This window comes from Mya arenaria, chromosome 8 (genome assembly GCF_026914265.1).
Source record: "Mya arenaria isolate MELC-2E11 chromosome 8, ASM2691426v1".
NCBI lineage: Eukaryota > Metazoa > Mollusca > Bivalvia > Myida > Myidae > Mya > Mya arenaria.
Window position 1 is genome coordinate 28,306,887 of NC_069129.1, and position 22,917 is coordinate 28,329,803.

Genomic DNA, 22,917 nt, shown 5'->3' on the forward strand with positions numbered 1-22,917 from the left:
AAAATCCATACTGTATTTAATTTTTACGACATATATCATGCTGGAAAATTACGAATGTGTCAGACGAATTATTTTGTTTTTCATAGAAGATAAACAAAATCATCGAGCTTTGCAGAACGATGAATCAGAATGACTGAATGACACTAAGTTTTGGAAAATGGATATATCCCTAACTTCCATGGTAAGTCATATATATTTTATTCTATTGCATTTGTGTGTGGCTTGTTGAATATGTATCAGCTAAGAGTAAGAACACAGGTAGATCTACTTGACACAAACAATTTTAATAAGAATATCTTAATACACTTATCCCATATATAAGGCGATTATTGATTATGTGACTTGCACCTGTGGCTAAGAAGTAGGACAACTCTTGGTTATGCACCAGTCAGTTGTAACTGCCCCCCCCCCCCCCCCCCCCCCCCCCCAGTCCAGGGAATGGCAGGGACTTTGACTTTCGGTCTAGCTAAGCCCGGGCAAAGGCCCATTTTCCCCAGCTAACCCCGGTATACACCCAGTCTCGGGTAATCACGGCCTCCCCAGTTCCGGAGAATAGAGGGGACTTTGACTTTCTGTCCAGCCAAGCCCGGGTAAAATCCTTGTCCTACAGGGACGAATTGCCGGTAAAATCCCTGCCAAATGATCCCGTACCCCAAGGACCCTAGGTAAGGCCTCCGGTAATCACAGCCTTCCCAGGTCCGGAGAAAAGCGGGGACTTTGGCTTTCTGTCAAGCCAAGCCCAGGTAAAATCCTTGTCCTGCGGGGACAAACTGCCGATAAAATCCCTGCCAAATGATCCCGTACCCCAAGTAGTCCAAATAATTGTACGTTGACAGATTTTTGATATGGCAAATCCTTAATGTACAAATTGTTTTGTACCAAAAGTGGGTAGTTGTTCCGGGTTAAAGCATATTGCGTCCATTAAATATCATAAAAACAAGTAATATTACCAGATTATGTTATTTTATATTAGTTCCGTACACAAAAAATAAGTATCCAACGAATAATTATGAGTTTGACGGTCTATCTCGAAGCTTGTCGGATGTGGCCTACTTATTACGATTGTGTCGAGTTGTTCCGTTTGGCATAATTGTTGTCTGTGTCAGTCAACTTTCATTTTATTGGAAAGGTAAATGTGTTTTAATGCATTTAATGCTTGTTTTGTGCAAAATAATATCTTTTACATGTATGGTAAATTATGAATATAAACCTTTATGATCAATTTCAACCATAAAATACTGCACTTAATACAATTTCAATATTTTTCAAACACCTCTGGTTTTTACACAAACCCGTTTAGACATTAGGGATTGGAAGAAACCCGTATAACACGTCTATTATTTTAGACTTGTACCCCAAGGACCCTAGGTAAGGCCTGTGGTATTCATGGCCTCCCCACTCTCCTAAAAAAACGGTGAGAAAAAACAACATTATTATTAAAAGTATTTATTCTTTTCATGAAAGTCTTTTGCCTGTAATTGCGCATTCAACATCCTAATGCAATATAAACTGTCATGATCTGCCCCCAGATTTCAGATTTAGTAAGCTTCTTATGACACAGACAACAGTTTTGCCTATATATGATCTGCAGGTTGGCGCATGATTATTATATATTAATGGCATATTTAGCTGACTGCAGTGGTCAAAATTGACACCAGCCCAAATTTTATTTAGCAGGGCTTGATAAAAAATTTAATGCCAAGCATTATTGTTAGAAGTCGGGCTTGTACCTTCAAAAGTCTAATTGGATGACTGTGACTCAGTATGTGCATGTTTTGACATATTTTTGTTACTGTTTGGACTTTCTGGTTGCATAGTTGTGCTTGTTAGATGTAAATTCTTCCCTCAGAAAAAATCTATCCATGGTGTGTGTTTTTCCATGTAAATGTCATTATAACTATAACTATAGTATATATTATGTCACTGTTATATTGGTCTAAATAACTGTTTCAAAGATGTGATTACTTTCAATGTACCTGTCCTCAGAATTACTAATTTGTAAGTTGTATACATGAATGTAATGTCTGTTCGTGAATAACTGTTCCCATGGGATGTCCCGTGCCAAAAAAAAGCTCAGCTTTCTAAAAAGCGCAGCTTTAGCTTAGCTTAAGCTATGCTTTTCAAAAAGCTGTGTTTTTTTAGCTAAGCTATTTTGAAAAAGCTTAGCAAAAGCTGTGTTTTTTATAGAAAGGTTAGCAAAAGCTGTGCTTTTTAATAATAGCTTAGCTAAAGCTATGTTTTTTTCTCTAAAAAGCTGTGCTTTTTCTTCAAAGCTGCGCTTTTTAAAAAAGAGCTGAACAAAAGCTATGTTCTTTTCTCTAAAAGCTGAGTTTTTTCTTCTAAGCTGCGCTTTTTGTTTATGAAGATGCGTTTTTTAAATCAAAGCTTAGCTAAAGCTGCGTCTTTTGACTAGGTAAAAGATTGCCTCTTAGAAAAGTTGCGTCTTTTTCATATTAGCTGCGTCTTTTCCAAAATTAAAATTGGGTTAGTATTTCTTTAAAAGACTAAGCTTTTCAAACAAAAGACTAAGCTTTTGGAGAAAAACAAAAGTTTATATTGTGAAATTCATTTTCAAAATTTTATTATTTATTTATAACACAGTTATTAAAATAGAAATGCCAAATATTTTTCTGTGTTTTTTTTTTATTCAAAACGCAGGTGTCTGAAAATATATCATTTTCCTAAATACCTTTAAATTGTTTTGAAAATGTGTCCCATCTCATCAGGTCCTGATTATTCTATTTTGGATTTTTTATTTTAAACTAAAATTGAATCCATGTTGGTCAAGTTATTCTTTTTCTCTGTACATGCTGATTCGATTTAAAATAAGACAATTTTTGGCTGTCTTTGGCATTTAACCAGTGCCATTAAACTGGGTTTATGTTTAAACTTTTTGCTACTCAGAGCTAGTTTCTGTAGTTTTTGGCATAAATATTTTGGCAGGGACAAAAGATACATCTTTTTTTTATTGGCATCCCTTTTAAAAGTATCTTTAGTTTTATTGATAATCTACTGTCATTAAGGAGTGCATTTAATTTTTTAAGTGTATCTTTTTACTAAGAAGTGCATCTTTTAGTTTAGGTAAAAAAAGTAGTATCTTTGTGTAATAAAGTAAACATTTATGAAATACACACATAAATACAATAATATGAATGAATGAATGAATGAATGAATGAATGAATGAATGAATGAATGAATGAATGAATGAATGAATCAATCAATCAATCAATCAACCAGCCAGTAAATAAGCATTTTATTATTGATCAATATACCTTCAAACTAAAATAAAATAAAATAATGAAATAAAAAGAAAGATTATTTTAAAAATCAAAAATATATTATATTTTTTATTTAAATTAAAAGAACACATTTTACTTATAGGCAATAATCAATTGCATGTAATAACAACATTTATAGAATTATTATTCCTTAAATTTCTTGTAATGCCACTACCAAATTCTTTGTCATTTCCTTTCCAATTTTACAACATGCATGATAAGCCTGATCTTATCTGATTGTACCAAGGACCAATTAAATCTCAGCATTTAGGGAGCCAATTTCAAATCAAAGCTACTGGTAGCCATTTTGTTGGGATTTCATTAAAAGAATTATGATGATGTTTTAATTAATAAATGCATTCACACCAATTAAAACAAATTAATAGTAAAGGGATTAGTGAAGTAAAATAATGATCATTAGATCAGATAAATATGAACTATGATTAGAAACATGACATACCTTTATTGGATGATTTGTGATAAACTGACATGTGAAAGCACTCAGGTCATGGTATGTATTCTTTATTTCAGTTGTTAATTTCACTGTTATGACACTTGACTACTTGTGGGACTTTTATTTGTCAACTTTCAATCTAGTGCACATATTTTAATAAATGTTGTAGATAGTAGCTGGATGTAGAATTATTGGTCCCAGATAGTAGATTTACGTAGTTTTAAAACTCTATGAAGATGCACTTGTTTTCAGCCTTATATATATGTTAATATCATATTAACATATTAAGCTGAAATTGCTATGTTTCCATACATATGCACACTAGCACCTTTAATGCTATACAAATGATTACAGTGTTGGTTTTTGGAGGGGTCATAAAACTGCCATCTGCCACATGGCTTACCAGTTATTGGAAACTGGCCAAATTGGGTCAATCAATTTAAGTTAAGTACTAATAAAGTCATTACATATTTAAAATATGACACCCTGTTTTATTCCAGAGCTGTCAGGAATCTCTAGATTTGACAAAAATATAACAAAAGATCCTTGAGACTTGTCATTTTCCAATTTGTAGCTTACAGTTTCATGATTTTCTATCAATTATTTTTGCCACTGAGTAAAAGGTTATTTTATTATTGCTAAATTTGACAAATATGTACTTGTTTGTCTGTCTGTAAATACATTATGTCCAGTTACAAGGTGTCATGTAAAATTAAATATGAAATAATAAAAATATATGTAACACAAACTCATGTTTAGGATATTTAAATAAAGCAAAATGTCTATGTATTTATTCAAATGTGTTCTATTTTTGATGGTTCAATATATATATATATATAAAAATATTTTTGTAAAAATGGACACTTTTAATGCAGGTAAAATGCACCTGAGTGAATTTGTGCTCTTTTTTAACACAGAAAAATACACTTTAAACACAGCTTTTTTCATAAAATTTGGGTGCAAAAGATTCCCTTTCAATCAGTAAAAAGGAAGTGTGTTTTAAGCACTTCTTTACTGAAGTGTGTTTAACTGCGTTTTTAACACCAAAATGCGCACTTAAAACGCAGTTGAGTGCGTCTTTTTCTAGAAGTGTGTTTTTGAAGGTAATTTTGAGTTGCTTTTTGGAGATAAAAAACGCAGTTTTTCCCCGCACCTTTTAGTGCCCTTTTGCACAGAAGTGTGTTTTGAGTGCGTTATTTTACCCCCCAAAAAACGGTTTAAACACACTAAGTGCATTCTTTTTCTTTAAGTTCGTTTTAAGCGTATTTTTTTTGTTAAAAAACGCATTTTAGATACACTCAAGTGCGTTTTTAGTGTGTTTTTTTGTAAAACCTTTTCTTCACCTGTGGTATTTTTCATGAAAAAAGGAGCTACGTTTTTTTAAAAAAAAGCTGCGCTAAATTAGCTAAGCTATTTGAAAAGCTTCATCATAGAGCTAAGCTTTTGGGCCATTCGCCATAAAGCTGCGCTTTTCATAATTAGTTCAGCTATTTTGAAGAAAAAACACAGCTCCATCCAAAAGCTAAGCTTTTTGGCCAATTCTGCCATAAAGCTGCACTTTTCATAATTAGCTAAGCTATTTTAGAAAAAGCTAAGCTTTTGGGCCAATACCGCCATAAAGCTGCGCTTTTCATAATTAGCTAAGCTATTTTAGAAAAAGCTAAGCTTTTGGGCCAATACCGCCATAAAGCTGCGCTTTTCATAATTAGCTAAGCTATTTTAGAAAAAGCTAAGCTTTTGGGCCAATACCGCCATAAAGCTGCGCTTTTTATAATTAGCTAAGCTATTTTAGATAAAAAAGCTAAGCTTTTTGGCCAATACCGCCAAAAAGCTGCGCTTTTCATAATTAGCTAAGCTATTTCAGAAAAAGCGCAGCTCCATCAAAAAGCTAAGCTTTTGGGCCAATACCGCCATAAAGCTGTGCTTTTAATAATTAGCTAAGCTATTTTAGAAAAAGCTAAGCTTTTGGGCCAATACCGCCATAAAGCTGCGCTTTTCATAATTAGCTAAGCTATTTTAGAAAAAGCTAAGCTTTTGGGCCAATACCGCCATAAAGCTGCGCTTTTCATAATTAGCTTAGCTATTTAAGAAAAAGCTAAGCTTTTGGGCCAATACCGCCATAAAGCTGCGCTTTTCACAAAAATAGCTTAGCTATTTTGCCCAATATCACCAAGAGCTGAGCTTTTTTAAGAAATTAGCTAAGCTATTTTGGCAAAAAAGCATAGCTTTAGCGCAGCAGCTGTGTTTTTTTTCCCAAAAAGCTGCGTTTTTTATATAAAAAAAGCTGCGCTTTTTCGGGCCAATACCGCTAAGCTTTTAGCTGTGCTTTTAGCTTAGCTTTAGCGAACCTTTTTTGGCACGGGCAAGATAAATACTGACATGAAATGTAGATGGATCTTACCAACTGAGGAACTATTTTGATTTTCCTCATTTGCTTGTAATAAAAATTAAACTTTTACATTGATACAAATTTATCAATATATTATTGAATATAAAAGTTAATTATAAAAGCAAAATAATGACACCAAACATGACACATCTTGCATAAAGATTCGCATTTTGATAAACTTCCTGGAATTGTTATAATCAAAATACCTTGTCCTACTCCCACACAATGCAATGTAATAAAGTAAAAATATATACAGTATGCAGCACAACTGTCTTCAAATTAAATCCTTGATTAGGCGAAACAAATATTCTTAGTTTCTACTAACATCCCCCAAAAAAGGGTAGATAGGTAGGCATTACTTTTTTTGGACGACCATAATTCTTTAGCAAACTGACCTGTATCAGGGTATTATTTTAGGTCTCTGAAAAAACGCATTTTGATCAAAACGCCAAAAAAAAAATAGGAAGAAAAAAATAAATTCAGATGGGTGTAAACAAAGATTTGTAATAGGCCTTATTATGTCCATGTTATCTGATATCAGTGATCAAAATAATCACAAGCCCACAAGCCCTGCAAATGTAAAGTTCTTTCTTGGCTGTCAGGGGCCCAGGGCCCACTTCAACTCTTGATTTATGGTAGATTCTGTTGAAAGTGTTTGAAGCAAAATACTAGTTTAAAAATATTGGCTTTGAAGGTCTCCATAGTAACACTTCTAAACCTAACAAATGGAGTGAATTAGAGGGTTAATTGGGGGTAATAAAACACATCTTGATAGTGACAATTTAAGTTTTAATCTTTCAAGTGGTGGTTCAACTAAGGAGGGATATATATATATATATTCTGTAACATTCTAAACTTTAGCATAAAATGTTAACTTAAATTTAATAAGAAAAAATATAATTAAAATGTGAAACTTTTTTGTCATTTAAAAAAACTTGTCACAGCTTCACATTCTCTTATTTTTAAGGCCTTCGACATATTTGAGTGGGATCCTGAAACAACCTCTGACACAACAACTTAATTTACAAGAACAACCCTGCGTATAAGAACTACAATACTTCTGACAAAAACAAACAAAAGCAACTCCAGATTTATGAACAACTCTGATTACTAGAACATGAACACCAACCCCATCTTCAAGAACAACAACTTCAACCCCACAACATCAACACTTCCTGCAGGGACAACTACAAAAACATCGGCTTCAAGAACAAATTCATCCTTAACACAAACATCAGCAACAACAGCTACCCGAATAAAACTACTCTAACTACAAGAACACCAGCAACACACTCTTTAAGAACACCAGCATCATCATCTTCTTCTAGACTTGCAAATGCAACAAACACCAAAGACAAAGTTGAATGGTATGTATATATGAATGCAAAGTTTTGACATACACATGTATAAGATATAGTTATTTGTCTTATTCCATAAATATGACCTACTCATTAGAACGTCATTGATTAAATTATGTAATTGAATAAAACTAAACAATCAATTTGCTATCATGGATTCTTTAAGTCAATGAGCATATGACTTTTTTTATTGTCTTTTTATTTTGTTAATGTCTCAAAAAACATTATTGAAGTATTCAACAATATATTTTGAATAGGCTTTTTTTATTGAAGATTATGTTCATGCAACATAACCTACTTTATTTGTGTGCAATGTAGCCATAAACTTAAAGGGACTAGACACCAGGTTGGCAAGTACAGTATTTCTTCAAAATAAGCCTAGAACTGTCGATGTGATCATTTAGAAGGCTGATAATACAAAAGGGTTATTAGTACTGTGTTTTGATCCGGGAGGTTGTATTTAACTTGAGTGGATTTTTGCAGATTCGGATTTCACAAGGCACAAGCCTCCCGGATCAAAACGCCATACTAATAACCCTTTTATTATATATATATACATTACTAATTTACTTGTTACATCACATAAAAGCCACATGTTTTCATAATAAATGTCATTTTAAAGTGTCTGTCTCACAGATGATGAAATAGCGAAAAAAACAAATTGTCGAAAAATGACATAAACTTGGCATCGATGTGTACAATGCATTGAAACGTACTAATAATTATTGAAGTACCACATAGTTTACAATTTATTTAAGTTATTAGCAGTTACTTAGTATTTTTCCATTAAAAATGATTACTGGGTATGTGTTCAAGGTAGATTTCATTCAATCATGCGTGATTGGCTAGAAGGTGTTATCACGTGAAGTTGGACTTCAATTTTTGCGACGCGGGTTTGACCCGTTCTCCGACACAATCTTTTTTTTTTTACATTTTGGTACTTTTTTTACAATTATGACATCAAAGCGTAACACATTCTATTAGATAATTGTCCTGAGATTCGTTACAGAAAAAACTTTTTTGTGCAAATCTGTGACACAGTCCCTTTAAGGACACATTATTTTGTTTTATGACATCATTTTAACATCACGCAATGACACTTGTAAAGTTGTTTTGACGTGACGTCACAAGAGTTGAAAACGGCTGTAGTGCACTAGAGTGGAATACAGACTACTGTATTTTGCGATATGTATTACGTGTGGATAAATGATGGGTATATAATAAATAATTTTACATGATTAAAATAAACAGAGCAATCATTTGACTATCTCATTTGGGTTTCATTGTGTAAAAATAGTGAATGAAGTTTTCCAAGTTTATATTATATCCATTTATGAATACAGATAAATATACTGATGCTTTTTTAAACTTACTGGGATATTATATGTGGTAAACACACCCCAGAAAGTTTCATATCGACAATATGTGCAAAAGCTGTGAAATTATGTGTCTTAAGCAATGTTATATAGCTATTAAAGTAAGATTAAAAGTTATACACTAGTACTAGTATATCAATTGTATGTAAGTTTTTGACAGTTATCTATTTTTTTTGCAATTGTATCATCTGGTGTCTAGTCCCTTTAATAAACTCTGTTTGAATTAAATTCATACATTAATGAAAAAAATGACAAGCAGCAATTGTCATCACTTGATTGTTATCCTTGCCTTGGGGTTAAATTTTGCGTTCAGGTCAGTTACATGAAAACTATCAAAGTTGTCACTTTGAAACTTGGGGAACTTGTACATCTTATACCCTTCTTCACATTATACCCTAAAGATATTGAGTCTCACCTGTTTTTAGGGTAAAAAACGTGAATTTTGGTTGATTTTGAGAAATGGACACTAAGCTTCTTCATAGAAAATGAAAGGATTATGCCTTCAATATATCAAACTCATTTAGAAGGGAATGGGGAGGATGGGGGATATTTTAGTATTTGTGGACTATAGTCTAATTATTTTAAGTTTAATAAAATAATGTGCTTAGAAGGCGGCTTACAAGCAAACTATCAGAGCTATCACTTTTAAACATTGGAATATTCACTTTCAAATGTACAATATGAAATAAATTTACAATAAAAGGATATAATCAGACGAGCGTTCAGAACCCGCAGGTGGTGCTCTTGTCATATGCCAAATGTGCTGGTATAAACAAGTGCCATTTTTGTGTGAAATTAAAATTTTCCTTTCTAAAATTGCAGGCTAACTTCAATGGAGAGGACAGAATAATGCCAAAAAGACGATCATTTTAAAGACAGGAGGAAGAGGGATATGTAAAGAGTGTTCTGAGGCCAGGATATCAGCAGTGCGTTCAGTCAGGCGAGCGTTTTGTATCTCTGTTGCAACGCAGCGCATATACGTTAAGCGGGAAACCAAACAGCAAACGTTCGCCGCAAACATCTTTCATCTTTACTGAACGCGTTGCAGATTCAAGATGGGGGAGGGAGGGGGGGGGGGGGGGCGGTGGAACAATTTTCGAGAATTATTGACATACATGTGTATAAATATATATATATCATGGTAGGAACTGTTTGCCTTGTCAACTGTGACTTAAATATTTAGTTCTTGTGTCAGCCTGTGCTTATCTCAAATATTTAATGACATTTTTTTTGGTTTATTTGATAGACATGATAATTATATAACTATTAAATATAAATGGCAACAATTATAGATAAAACATTGTAACTCAGGTTAACTTTATAATAGATAATTAATTGTTTAACTTTATATGCAATATATATTAAAGGATGCATATTTCTTTTATTCTTGAATCTATTTTTTGTGTGTTTTTTTTCATATATATCGAAAATATTTTTCATGAATGTGGGTTTTTAATTCTTTGTCAGTCTCAGAAGAATTAAACAACTTGTGTTGAATTTATTTGCTAGACTGAAACTAGGCTGTTAATATTGGTCAGACTAATTGAATCAGAGAATAATATGTACAGCTAATCGGATTACTGACCAATAGAGTGAATTTAGTCAATGATGTATGACCCTAAGATTAAGATTGACTTAAAGCTGCACTCTCACAGATTGAAGTGAACTTCTTTATTTTTTGGCTTGGAAAGAGCCAATTTATGCGAAAATGCATGAACAATAGTGTCATAAGACTGCATACTTTCTTATTTAAGTTCAAGAAGTGATGTTGAATGCCATTACATTAATTTTCGAACAGAAATCTACAAATCTGCGATCTGATCTTTTGTCAGCAGTCTGATTTGCAAAAAAGAATGTAGAAATTTGCTCATTTAAGACAAAAAAATAGAACAGCTGTCAAAACCGTAAATCTGTGAGTGTGCAGCTTATTTGCATATTTTGAACTTATGTTTCTTCATTCGTTTTTTTCATTTTTAAAGTTATTATCAATTTAGATCTTAGAATATTGTTTTTATATTGATTTATAAAATATATAACAGTATTATACTAATATCAAAGTAAATTTGTACTGGCCAATTTTAAATGGACAGTTAAAGCTGTACACTCACAGATATACAATTTTTACAACTCTTATATTTTTGTCTTGGAAAAAGCACATTTTTGCGTAAATATCTGTAAACCAGTGATAAAAGATTGCTGCCAAAATATCAAATTGCGGACTTTCATATTTATGTATGAAAATTAATGTTTTATTGCATAAGACATCAATTTTTGAACTGAAATATAAAGATCTACAATCTAATTTTTCAGCAGTCTTATTTAACTGTTTTCTATGGAATTTCGAAAACTATGGCTCCAAAACAAAAAATAAAAAAATTGTCAAACGTTCAATTTGTGAGAGTGCAGCTTTAATAAATGGTTAAATGTTGTTGTTTTTTAATTCTGATTTTTATAATAAGTTGATGATCGCCATGTATCATTGATAAAACATGTAAAAAAAAAAAATCTTGTTTATTTTCCAACGCTGTTTTGCATTTAAATTTGCTCTCCAAAAACTTCTGATATGTGGTTTTAAAATGTGTGTTCATCCTTTATTCAGCTAGTGGATGGAATTCATTAAACTCCTGTATTCAGTACACCATGCAGCTCTTCCAATTGTTTGAATGCAATTATTTCACAGAATCTGATAATAGAGGGACCGGACTCAAGATTCTACATTGCAAGAAAAAGTGAAAATTGTCAAAATTTATCATCAAACTGTTATGTTTCAACAGTGTACAGTGCACTGAATCTTACTTATGTAATCATATAAGTCGAAATTAACTCACTTTGTCTACCATGTAAATCGAAGTAAATTTAGAAATAGCAATCATGTATTTATCTGTATGTATGTATATGTGACCTTTACATGCTTAAAGTAGATATGATAATACTAATAAACGGGAAAATCATTATGTGCTATTTTTTAAAGATTACTTGTCTCAGAGAGAGAGACTGTGAGTGATGAAATCTTTTAAACACATTAAATGATGTAATATCAGTCTCATAATAATTGGTATTGATTCGGCTAGGCTTGTTTTGAGGTAATATTGAAAATCTTGTTTTTGGATCATCTGGTGTCCAAATCCCTTTAATGTATGTCTGGGTGGGAATCAGCCACCGGGGTCAGCCACCGGGACTGAGTAGGCGACAATGCTAGTGCATTGTCTATCATGGGTTTAATCCCCATATTGAACAGTCCCTTATCCATACTGTTTTACCAACCCTTTAACATTCAGTATAAAACATTGTGGACACAGGGTATAGATTACAAAAGTATTACATTAGTATTTAATGGGTTGTGTCACTTGTGTGTGTGTCTATGGGGGAAAGATTTTTGTTAAGCAAAAAAAAAATTGTAGTCATTAATGGTATTTTTCCTAGACAATAAAATAATTATAGATAATTATTAAAGCTGCACTCTCACACGTTTTGACAACTTCTTTAATTTTTGTCATGGAACCTGAAAGTGCATTCAAGACTGCTGACAAAAAAATAGTCACAGATTTTTTCTTTATAAGTTAAAATTTTATGTTTCATGCTTTTTTCTTGAACCGTAAGAAACGGTTTATAGAGATAAAAGATAAGTTTTCTGACTGAAATTTAAAAATCTGCTATCATATATTTTGACAGCAGTCTTTAACCACTGGTTTCAAGATACCAATAATGGGTAATTCGAAGACAAAAAATAAAAAATCTGTTAAAACGGCAAAACTGTGAGAGTGCAGCTTTAAAATGTTAAGTGGCAGTGAAGGGGAGTGGGGTTTGGGGTTAGTTATCCATTATTTAAACGAAATTATATATCACTTGGTAGTTCTTAAATGAAATTTTAAAGTCTTAAATGAAAGTGATCATGTAGACAATAAATAAACTGGAAGATCACTGATGGCTATAACGGCTGTATATCGACGATGCCGACGGTTACAAACAACTAATTATTAAAATCTGATTTTTTTTTATTACAAACACATGTTAACTTAATATTATTGACTCAATATAAATATGTAAAACAACTTCACTTCCTTAACAACATCCAACCGCTGGAAATTGAAATGGCTTTTGTCGGTGTTTTTTTTTTCGTTAAATAGCATTCCTGATTTTTGCTGGGTTTTTCTCCCGTAAAATATGCATTAAATTAATAGATTTCTCAAATGAAAGAAATGACTCTAGAATAGTCATTCAAATTAGTATTTACATTAAAGTAATGTATAAAATCTCAAAAACATAAAGCTTGAATTGATTTCTTTTTTTTGCTAAAATGTAGGAATTTTATCCCGCAGGAGAAAAACCCCGTACTAAAAAGCGTTTTTTTTTTGTTTCGCGTTATTTCACTTCCGGTGTCGAAGCATAATGTTTCTTTTGATATAAGATGTTGTTTTGAGCTAAAATAATTTGAATCGTGTATTATTGAAACCCCGCGGGATTTTTCCCCAGCTCTTGAAAAACGGGAGAAAAATCCCGCGGGAGTGTGAAAAACCCGTGTTTTTATGCAAAAACGCCGCTGGGGCCCGAAGTTGGTGGGTCAATTAGACAAACTTCCAAAAACATTTCGCAAACAAAAAACACCAAAATCACACCTTAATGAAGCCTTCTAACTAAATTATAGGTCAGTATTCGATTACAGCGTATTTAAAGGGTACTTGAGTTTGCGAAATCTAGGATTTGCAAACACAAATTGGAGGTCGTTGTTATAGTAACTTGAAAGTGAAAGTTAATTAAGGTTCTAATATCATGGCCATCATTCCAAACTATGGGCAGCTTGATACATTTTGTGTATGATTTTCAGGATTTAAAACCAAACAAAAAATATAATATATATATTATTTATTTATACCCCCAAACTCTGAATTTTTAGATAATACATTATCAAGAACTGAAATCAAACTGTACTGAAATAGCAATATGGTACTACAAAAAAAGTTTCCACCGCTGACCTTTTTTTAAAAGCAATGAATGTTTTATAAATGTTCAAGTTCAGGTTTTTATTGGCATTCTACAGGCACAAAAAGGAGAATGTTCCGTAAATTCTTCTTTGCATTCATTTTCTTTTGCAATTATTCAAATTTGCTATTTAAAGAACAAAATTATGGTGATAACTTTGTACATAATATATGTGAATTCGCTGAAGTATGTAATATCCTTCAGAATAATACAACAATTGCATGTTCAGGGTAACTAGGCATCAAAATCTTACTTTACCGTACCATTGTTAATGTTCGGAATATTATTTTGAAACACACTAACCATCAAGTGCTTAGTAAATCAAGGCAAACGCCTTTGTAAATTTCATCCAATACTTTGAAGAAAAGTGTAACAAATAACCCAAACAAATCTTTAATTGTATTTCAATAACAATTGGTTAAAATTCTTGCAAAAACAATGAAAAAGACAACACCTGGCTGACAGAAATAATAGGGGTTGAAAAGTCTTTGATATAGGGGTTGAAAAGTCTTCAATATGGCAATCAAAATATTTCAACTAGGGGTTGAAACGTCTTTAAAATAGGGGTTGAAAAGTCTAAGGGTTGAATAGTCTTCGTTTTGAGAGGGGTTGAAAAGTCTTGGGGTTGAAAAGTCCTGCTCCCCATTTCACAACAACTCGATTTTCATTGGCACACGCATAGTTCCAACTACTAAACAAGACAGTATAAATTTTTATCTAGAAGGCTTCGTTCGAGATGTGCCCTTACGCCGGGTTCTGCTGTTTTTCGGTAGTACATTACCGAAACAAATCACTAAGATATTACTAAATGTATTCATTTATTATCTTTCGTAGCACAATCTCTTGTTTTGTTTTTTTAATTTTCCGGGAAATGCAAAAAAGCGACATTGATCAACGGACATACTATTTTCCGTCAATTTACTGAACATGTCTCTCTCACCGCTTTCATTCGTATCAGTTTTTACTCAAAATTTAACGTGCAAAACAACATATTTTGAAGAAAAAAATATCAAGAGAAAAAAAGCAGCAGCAAGTCAAGAATATCGAAATTTGAACATTTGAACATTTCATTTAATCATAACCCTTGCATGATTTTGTATATCAAATTGATATTATTATTTAACTCATGTGAAGAAAGACTATCTTTGATTTGTGCGAAGAAGTTCTTTGGCACGATATTTACTTAATTTTTTCGACACCCGAGATTTCTTCTCGACTAGCAAGAACTTTCATACAATTTCGTATTTTCGCCTATATGCCAAAACAAAAACGCAAAAACATTCAATTGATGCCTGTTTGCCTTTCAACCCCCTTAGCAAAACACGACAAATAGAGTCGGAAAAAGCAGGACAATTGTACCCTACAATGCTAAAACCGATATTTTGGACAATTCAGACATCTATTATCTGTAAATTCGTTACATTTTACTTAAAGGGGCTATACACCAGATGATACGATTGCAAGAAAACAAAAGAAAATTGTCGAAAACCAACATACAATTGACATCGTTGTGTAGAAGACATTAAATCTTACTGACTTATGTATCACATCGCTTGCGAGACATGCATCATTCGCAGTTTTTGCGCATTTTCCTATTTGAAATATACTAGGGTTGTCTACTACGTCAATACCATGGCAGTAAGTTTAAAAGTTATGCGCTGTGTTTCAACGTTGAAACACAGATGAGACAGCAATCATAGCAACATTATTGTTGCGTTTATTTTTTTTAATCATGTAAAAGGATGTATTATCGACTTCCTGCTAGCTCGCATTGACAATTCTAGGCTTGTTTTGAGAAAATATTTCCCGAATTTGAGACCATCTGGTGTCTAGCCCCTTTAAGTTGTTTTATTAATCATAATATGCATTGAGAATATTTGCTCAAATGTCATGTGCAATACTCTAATTATAACAAGAGACGATAGGTTGTCCGGTTAGCGCATTGGTTAGCACAGTTTATAAAAAGGTGTTCCGGGTCAGTTTTTTTGCTGGGCGTATGTGAACTTGGTTGGTGGTTACCAGACCGGAAAAGCGATTTGCCGGCACTTCGGTTTCCCACACAGCACAAGACCACACTCTCGCGCATAACCCTTATTTACATTCGTTTTAGAATAAATGATGTTTATACTTAAAGTCGTTTATGCAAAGACAATTTGTAATTTTCACATTAAGCATGATTTATTTGCGTATATAACCACGAACGACCACCCGCCTAGCTATTTGAAACCCCCCTCATAATTTGCATTATCAAGCTAAATGTCTAGGTAAGAGTGTCATGGATGTGAAAGTGTTTAATAATTTCAATAAAAAACATTTTACATGTTTTATTTGTTTGAATCTTTGATGACATTTGTCAATGGAAACACATAGAATTAACTCTAAACAAGAAATAGAAGTGTAATAATCGGCGATTTATTTGAAAACGAGGTCATGAAGGGTGTATGAGAAAGCAATATGAACTTAACATGTGCATATTGTTTTATTTAAATATCAAAAGAGTTTTAAGTTTTGGTGAGGTCGAAAAAAGTTTAGTTTTTACACAAATTTCTTACTTATCAGAATGATGAAAGGCATTGTTGTTATGTTGTTTTGTCTCAGAAAATATATTCTTAGGATCAACAACAGCTTAATTATATTTAACAGTTTATTCACAAGAAGTTTTAGGTTCAGCAAAAGTAACTTATCCGAACTTGAAAACGGAATAATCGATATTATGTTATTATTAATTGTGAAAAATATAACGGAATTATAAACAGCTCCATGGTAATATAAACAATCCGTAATTTTGTCGAACAGTTAAGTAAAGCAACTCAGCCATCATCGGTCCGAAGTTATCATAGTTGAACGAGCAGTCATAACAGCTCTAGTTCCTGAACTGTTTTGGTTTTTACGAAGTTATATTAAGGAAGTCAATCTCAGCGCGAGGCTGCGAGGTAAGCAAAACTATTTTTCTTTTTTCCCCCTCAAAATGGGGAATTTAAAAGACTAATTTTGGGAAGAATTAACATTGTTGTTTTCTATAATCACTTTTCTGATTAGAAGCATACGGCACATAACTGGATATTATGAGAGGCTCGCATTAAATTCTAAATTTCAATGGAAACTTGCGCAAAAAAGCTTGCCTCCTAAATCAGCCACAATGTATCGGTATCCTACCGGAAACTCCTCTTATACAATGCTATTGTCATGCTTTACATTTTTACATGACTTTTGGAAGCAGCAATAGAGAGACGAAGCCTCTGGTTCCAAAGTGAATTTAAGGTCTGTTATACCAGCCTAAAACATAAATTTAATTCATTCACGAGGAAAATTTTCAACTCGAAAGCAAGTGTATTATAATATTCGTCAGTTCCAAAGAGGAAATGTTTAAATTGTGAAGCTTAGCTATGTATTATTCATTCAGTTTTTCAAAATTGCTGCTGCTCTCAGAAACTGTTTTGCTGCATCCGACCAGATTGCAGAAACAGTGACTATTCTTCCGCCTGTGTCAAGAACCTTTCATCAATTCTGTTATACGACTCCTCCTTTACAAAAACAAACAACATTTGGAAAAAGACGTCAATTGCTAACATCTCCTTTCAGGTTATGTCTTTGATCTTTTTTTGCGGTAAGTCCCTGTAAAACACAGCCATTTTTTAAATTCATGTTTACCATTTTGTTTTTTAAGACTCTTAAAATGTGATCTGTGTTTTGCTCACCGATATGGTTTTCTTTTTTCATGTGTCTTGAGTCTCTCTTTCGTAATGTTTTTTTTTGCATTACCTCGTATATATTTTCGGTTTACCTTTATATTGAAGAGAGTCATTTTAAATCTCTGAAAAATATAGAGTCCTTTTCCTTCTTCGGTTTCTACCTGCTCTTAATAGTGTTGCTCGGCGTCGTTTCCAAACGCAACCACGTCTGTATTGGTATCGAGAATAACACTCGTCGGAGCTTTTACTTTTTTGTATCCTTCTGCTTCAAATAAACTGCATGAAATGTTATCTTCAAGCGAGTGAATGTAGGAAATTGCAAATCCTGTATACAAAGTTCCAAAGTCAATTGCAGCAACGAAAAGGTGAGTTTTCTGTGTTTTCATTTGAATCGTCTCTGATGTTTTATGATAAGGCATCCGTGCTTTATTGTGTTGCCATTGTTGCAAAACAAAGAAACTTGCGTCTATATTACCATACAGTATACTTTATGTATAATGTTATGTTATCTGACACTTGAATATAATACTAATCCGTTAAACTTTATGTATAATGTTATGTTATCTGACACTTGAATATAATACTAATCCGTTAAACTTTATGTATAATGTTATGTTATCTGACACTTGAATATAATACTAATCCGTTAAACTTTATGTATAATGTTATGTTATCTGACACTTGAATATAATACTAATCCGTTAAACTTTATGTATAATTTTATGTTCTATTCTGTCAGTGTGCTTGGATTTTATTCTGTTAAGCTGATAAATAATTATGTGATTATAAACGAAAGACAATTAATAAACAACTTTGACATTTGTTTAGATTGTACTGATTAAGTCCCTTTAAATGATAAATAGTTACTTACAGTAAAGGGAATTTCCCTTTTGGTCGAACAAAATGACGTTGTTTGCACGAATCAAATAGTTAAGAGCAAAATGCTCGAATTCGGCTCTGGATATTTTATGTTCCCTAAAACGACTTATATTTATTTACTCCTGGTGGCGTTGTTACTTCTGTCCACAAGTCATAGTGAAACGTTGTTGATATTGCTAATGAGTCCGGGTGAAGATACACAGCGATCGTATACTTTCCCATTCAGTTCTTTATCATTTAATCGATATGCTTTCTTGTGTATGGGTAAAACACATGCCATTTTCATTATGCTTAAGGTTGTAAAAGTTATTGATTTTTTTGAAGAAATACTAGGTAATTAACAGTTTTATTGCATCCAAGTCTTTTAATGATATTTGAAGTTTTTTCTGACAAAATGCTTTACACCAATACAAATAATTGTGGCCTCTATGTGATATAGTTATTAATCAGAAAGACATTGAATAAATAGTAAACGTAGCTTTCTCTCTATTACAGAATTGAAAAAAAATATACTTTGTTGTTGTTTGAGTATTTGTGAGCATATTTTCATCTTTACTTTTTTATTTTCGTGTAGAACTTCTCTGTTTCAACTCATTACCGTCAATGAAAAGTTTAAAAAAAAACCCGAAACTGTTGAGTTTAAACTTAAGATGTAGGTAATTATTCCGGAGGATCTCTTCTTCAAAATGTATCTAACCGCATCCTTTGAAGAATTGGCTCAGGTCTCAAGTGACTTTATAACTAACGTCAAGTTCCCGGATGTGATCAAGGATACAATCTCTATATTGCTATATGTATAATGCTCCTTTAGGTTGATATTTTTTAAGTATGCGTAATGCAAACAATGAATAATGTTAAACTTTGAAATTCGGTCCGCGAAACCTGCAATCAGAAAGAGAAGTAACAAAACATGAATATCCAAAATAAATAAACCCTTTTATCAGATACTTGTTAAATCAGCAATTTGTCACATTTTGCCATGTTCGTAACCAATCACGACAAATACTTCTTTCATTTAAACACGTCTTAAAATAGAAATTATCTGATTTCTTGTAATAAAGGACGGTTCACAAATATTGTTGGAAACAATTTATCTTATTTGATTTTTTTCTGAACTTATTCGTGTTTTTTTTGTCGCCTGCGAAGCATAAAAGACGCTATGTACTGCCTTGTCTTTGTCGTCGACGGTGGCGTCCGCCTCGTCTTTGTTTTGGCGCCACCCTTTCGATACCGATCAACAACGTCACGGTGACGTTTAATAGAAATAGCTAGGTGTCGCTTTCGTTTCTGGTTATAATTTTTAAACGTTTCGGAGTAGACATATTTATGCATATTGTTCATGTTCATTGGATGACACTAATTTAGTGTAACATTTAATTTTATTGTGACCTATACTATCAACATTACAAGCGCTTTCGGTGAATACCCTTTTGAACGACTCAGTGTAGAGTTTCAATCTTAGTATGCACATTGCGTGGTCAGTTGTCGACATCTGTCCTTGGGTCAGTAGGTCTAAAGTCAAGGTTGTCGTGACCTTTACCAAAAATCATATGGACGCTCCTGACGGGGAACACATCCGATTCGCGGAATTGTAGTTTTAACTAAAAGCCAGAACATTGAACTGTGTTGTCGTAAATATTACTACTGAAACTCTCGCTTCCACGTGAAACGTACACATGAATAGAACCATACGTATAAATAACAGCATTTATAATAAAACGGTAACCGTGCGGTGGTTAATTGCCACAAACGGTTGTGAATCAATTTACATAAGTGTCTGCTTTTGGAAAAATGTACACACAAATTGGCATGAAAGAAGAGTGAATGACCTTTTTCTGGCCTTTCCCCAATCGATATTTCAGATAATGATATATAACATTTTTATAATATATTGTTTAGCTAATATAACTATGATACATGCAATAGTCTTTATATAAAATTCGACATTTACTCATTGAACATAATCGTTGGCAAAAAAAACATCATACTATTGCATGATTTGATCACACTACATTAGTTTATTAACTTATTGGCTTATAAAGTTTCAATTGTAGTTTCCTTGTTTCATTTTCTTTTTAAAAAAGTGTATTCTATATATTACAAATGCTGTTTCTCGAAAAAACAGTTTGTCAATTTAATGTTTGTAGCATGATCTCATTTTTTAAAACTTTATTCGGAACGATCGATGTTTAAGCAACTATGTCCATGAATAGGGAGTCGGACGAAATTGTTTTTCATTAAATAAATCGAAACATGTCTTAACTGTTTAAAAATCTTTAAGGCATTAAAATGTTTAAACGTAAATAATAATAAAATAATGATAAATGCAAAGTGAATTTAAAACACTATGATTATAAAATGTACCGTATCGACCTAAATGTATACAAATAAAATTAGTTGTATCAGTTGGAAGTGCAATATTTTCCAATTTTAATCCGATGCGCTTTCAACTGCGCTATTATTGATACATAATCCACTATTTTTAAAAACAACAACAACAAAAAACTTAAATATCTCTTTGACGTCATTGGCCCTGAAGTTAACAACACTGGAATTTAAATTCTTACAGGCAGAACAAATCCCCGATAAAGTAGCCTGCCAATCATACGTGGAATAATAGTAATCTAAATTTATTTGTTTAGTTATTTTTTATTTACTCGATTAACAATTCAAACATTTTTTTAACATTGATCAGTTAACTTTTATTATTTTACTACTTTGTTGAATAGAAACCAAATAAACAACATTGACAGTTCCTGAGTTTGACTTATGCATAACAAACATTATAATCGCATAATAACCTTGCTACATAATAACTGCAATAAGTACAACAACCTAACAAAAGTAAAAAAACAAAATATGGCCGTAAAAACGAACGGACTCCATGATAGGTCCTATTGACACACGGCTTGAAGTCCGAGTGGGAAAGATCTATTAAGTTGTATTAAGTGTATATTCAAAGTGTACTATTTTAATACTATAGTATCCTATGATTTGCCCGTGCTGGAATATAATGTTGGGCAAAATGAGACAACCCAGCAACTACGGTTTACGTGCAAATGCTCCTTTTGTCAAGCGCAACTGCAAAACCCGCAATATATCCGCAATCTCCTAACAACGCAACGCAACAATGCAACCACCAATTGCCAACAGCAAATGCAATATCCGCAATATATCTCCGCAATCCCATGGCAACGCAACGCAACAATGCAACCACCGGGACGCCACGTACTAGAGCCTTCCCGGCCTTGAGAAACAGACATGTAACAGACTCCTTAAGAACGTGTTATTCCAGCAACGGAATAATAAACGTTATTTATATCTGTATTCATCCTAATTAATTGATTTTAGTGTATAATTCCCAATTTAATATGTATAGCCCTCTTGTTGTTTCCCACAACGAGTGATAACTAACACCGAGGTGATCGACCAAGGTAAAAGGACTCAACAAGCCCAAATAGATTTAAATAATAAAATATATTGTTATGCATTTTTAAATTGAAATAAATGACAGCCTAGCCAGCTCTCAGCTTGCGATTTTTTTCCCGCCACATAATTGTTAAACAATTTCCCCAAAAATATATGTTTATGAAATTATAAGTTATCGAAACCCTTAAAGCGTCAGTATAAAATTCAATTCCCAGGAAGCCGAGCTGTACTCCATCCGGGCGGAAAAACCCCCCCGGTCCTCGTGTTTAATATCTATGTTGAGTAACCCATGAGCCCTTGTGCGGCCTGGTTGTTTCGAGAGAAATTGTTATTTGCAGGAGTTACATTTCCATTCGGGTTTGGCGGGGAATGACTGCAATGAATCTCAGCATGCCTTGCACCACACCGTGAACAGACATGGTTAAATTTACACATGGCCCGTGAACATTTCCTTTTATTAAAATCAATGCACGCAAAATGTGTAGACGATCGTGTTTGGCTATGATTTACCGGGACCGTTCGAGTTCCATGGGGCGTGTCACGAAAAATCATACAACGCCACCACAGATCATTATTACTTTTGGACCATGATGACGGAGTTTATGGCCTGTCGTAGCCTGAACTGCTCGTCATTTGAGCGCCATGCAAAGCCGCCTTAGCGTGAAACACCCTCTATATTATTGTACATATATATATATATATATATATATATATATATATATATATATATATATATATATATATTGGAGTTGTTCATTCACTTTATGAGGCTGCATAGCCAAATAGATGGATATGTGAATTTAAAATGCATCAGTTCACTTTTTGATGAATTGTACCTTGTCCTTTCACTCTTTTGGTTTGGCCTCAAGGGAGCCATTCACTGATATTGACAGTATGGAACGTTGGCACATATCGTCAATTCAATTGCCCCATTTTACAGAATAGCCAAATTTATATATTCCCCCTCATAATTTGCTGTTTCAATTGCGTTGGTACATGTGTTGAAAAATCATCATTCGCTAACCTATACATGTCCAAGCTACCATCGAAATTTGAACCTATGGGGAAATCTATGGGGTTTG

General features: G+C 32.9%; 1 long non-coding RNA gene across 1 annotated transcript; it reads left to right on the top strand.

Moving 5' to 3' along the window:
* Positions 1-46: 46 nt before the first annotated feature.
* LOC128244958 (uncharacterized) lies at positions 47-9,897 on the top strand. Its single transcript, XR_008263017.1, has 3 exons — positions 47-181; positions 7,089-7,488; positions 9,678-9,897. It is a non-coding gene; the product is annotated as an uncharacterized LOC128244958 (long non-coding RNA).
* The last annotated feature ends 13,020 nt before the right edge of the window (positions 9,898-22,917 follow it).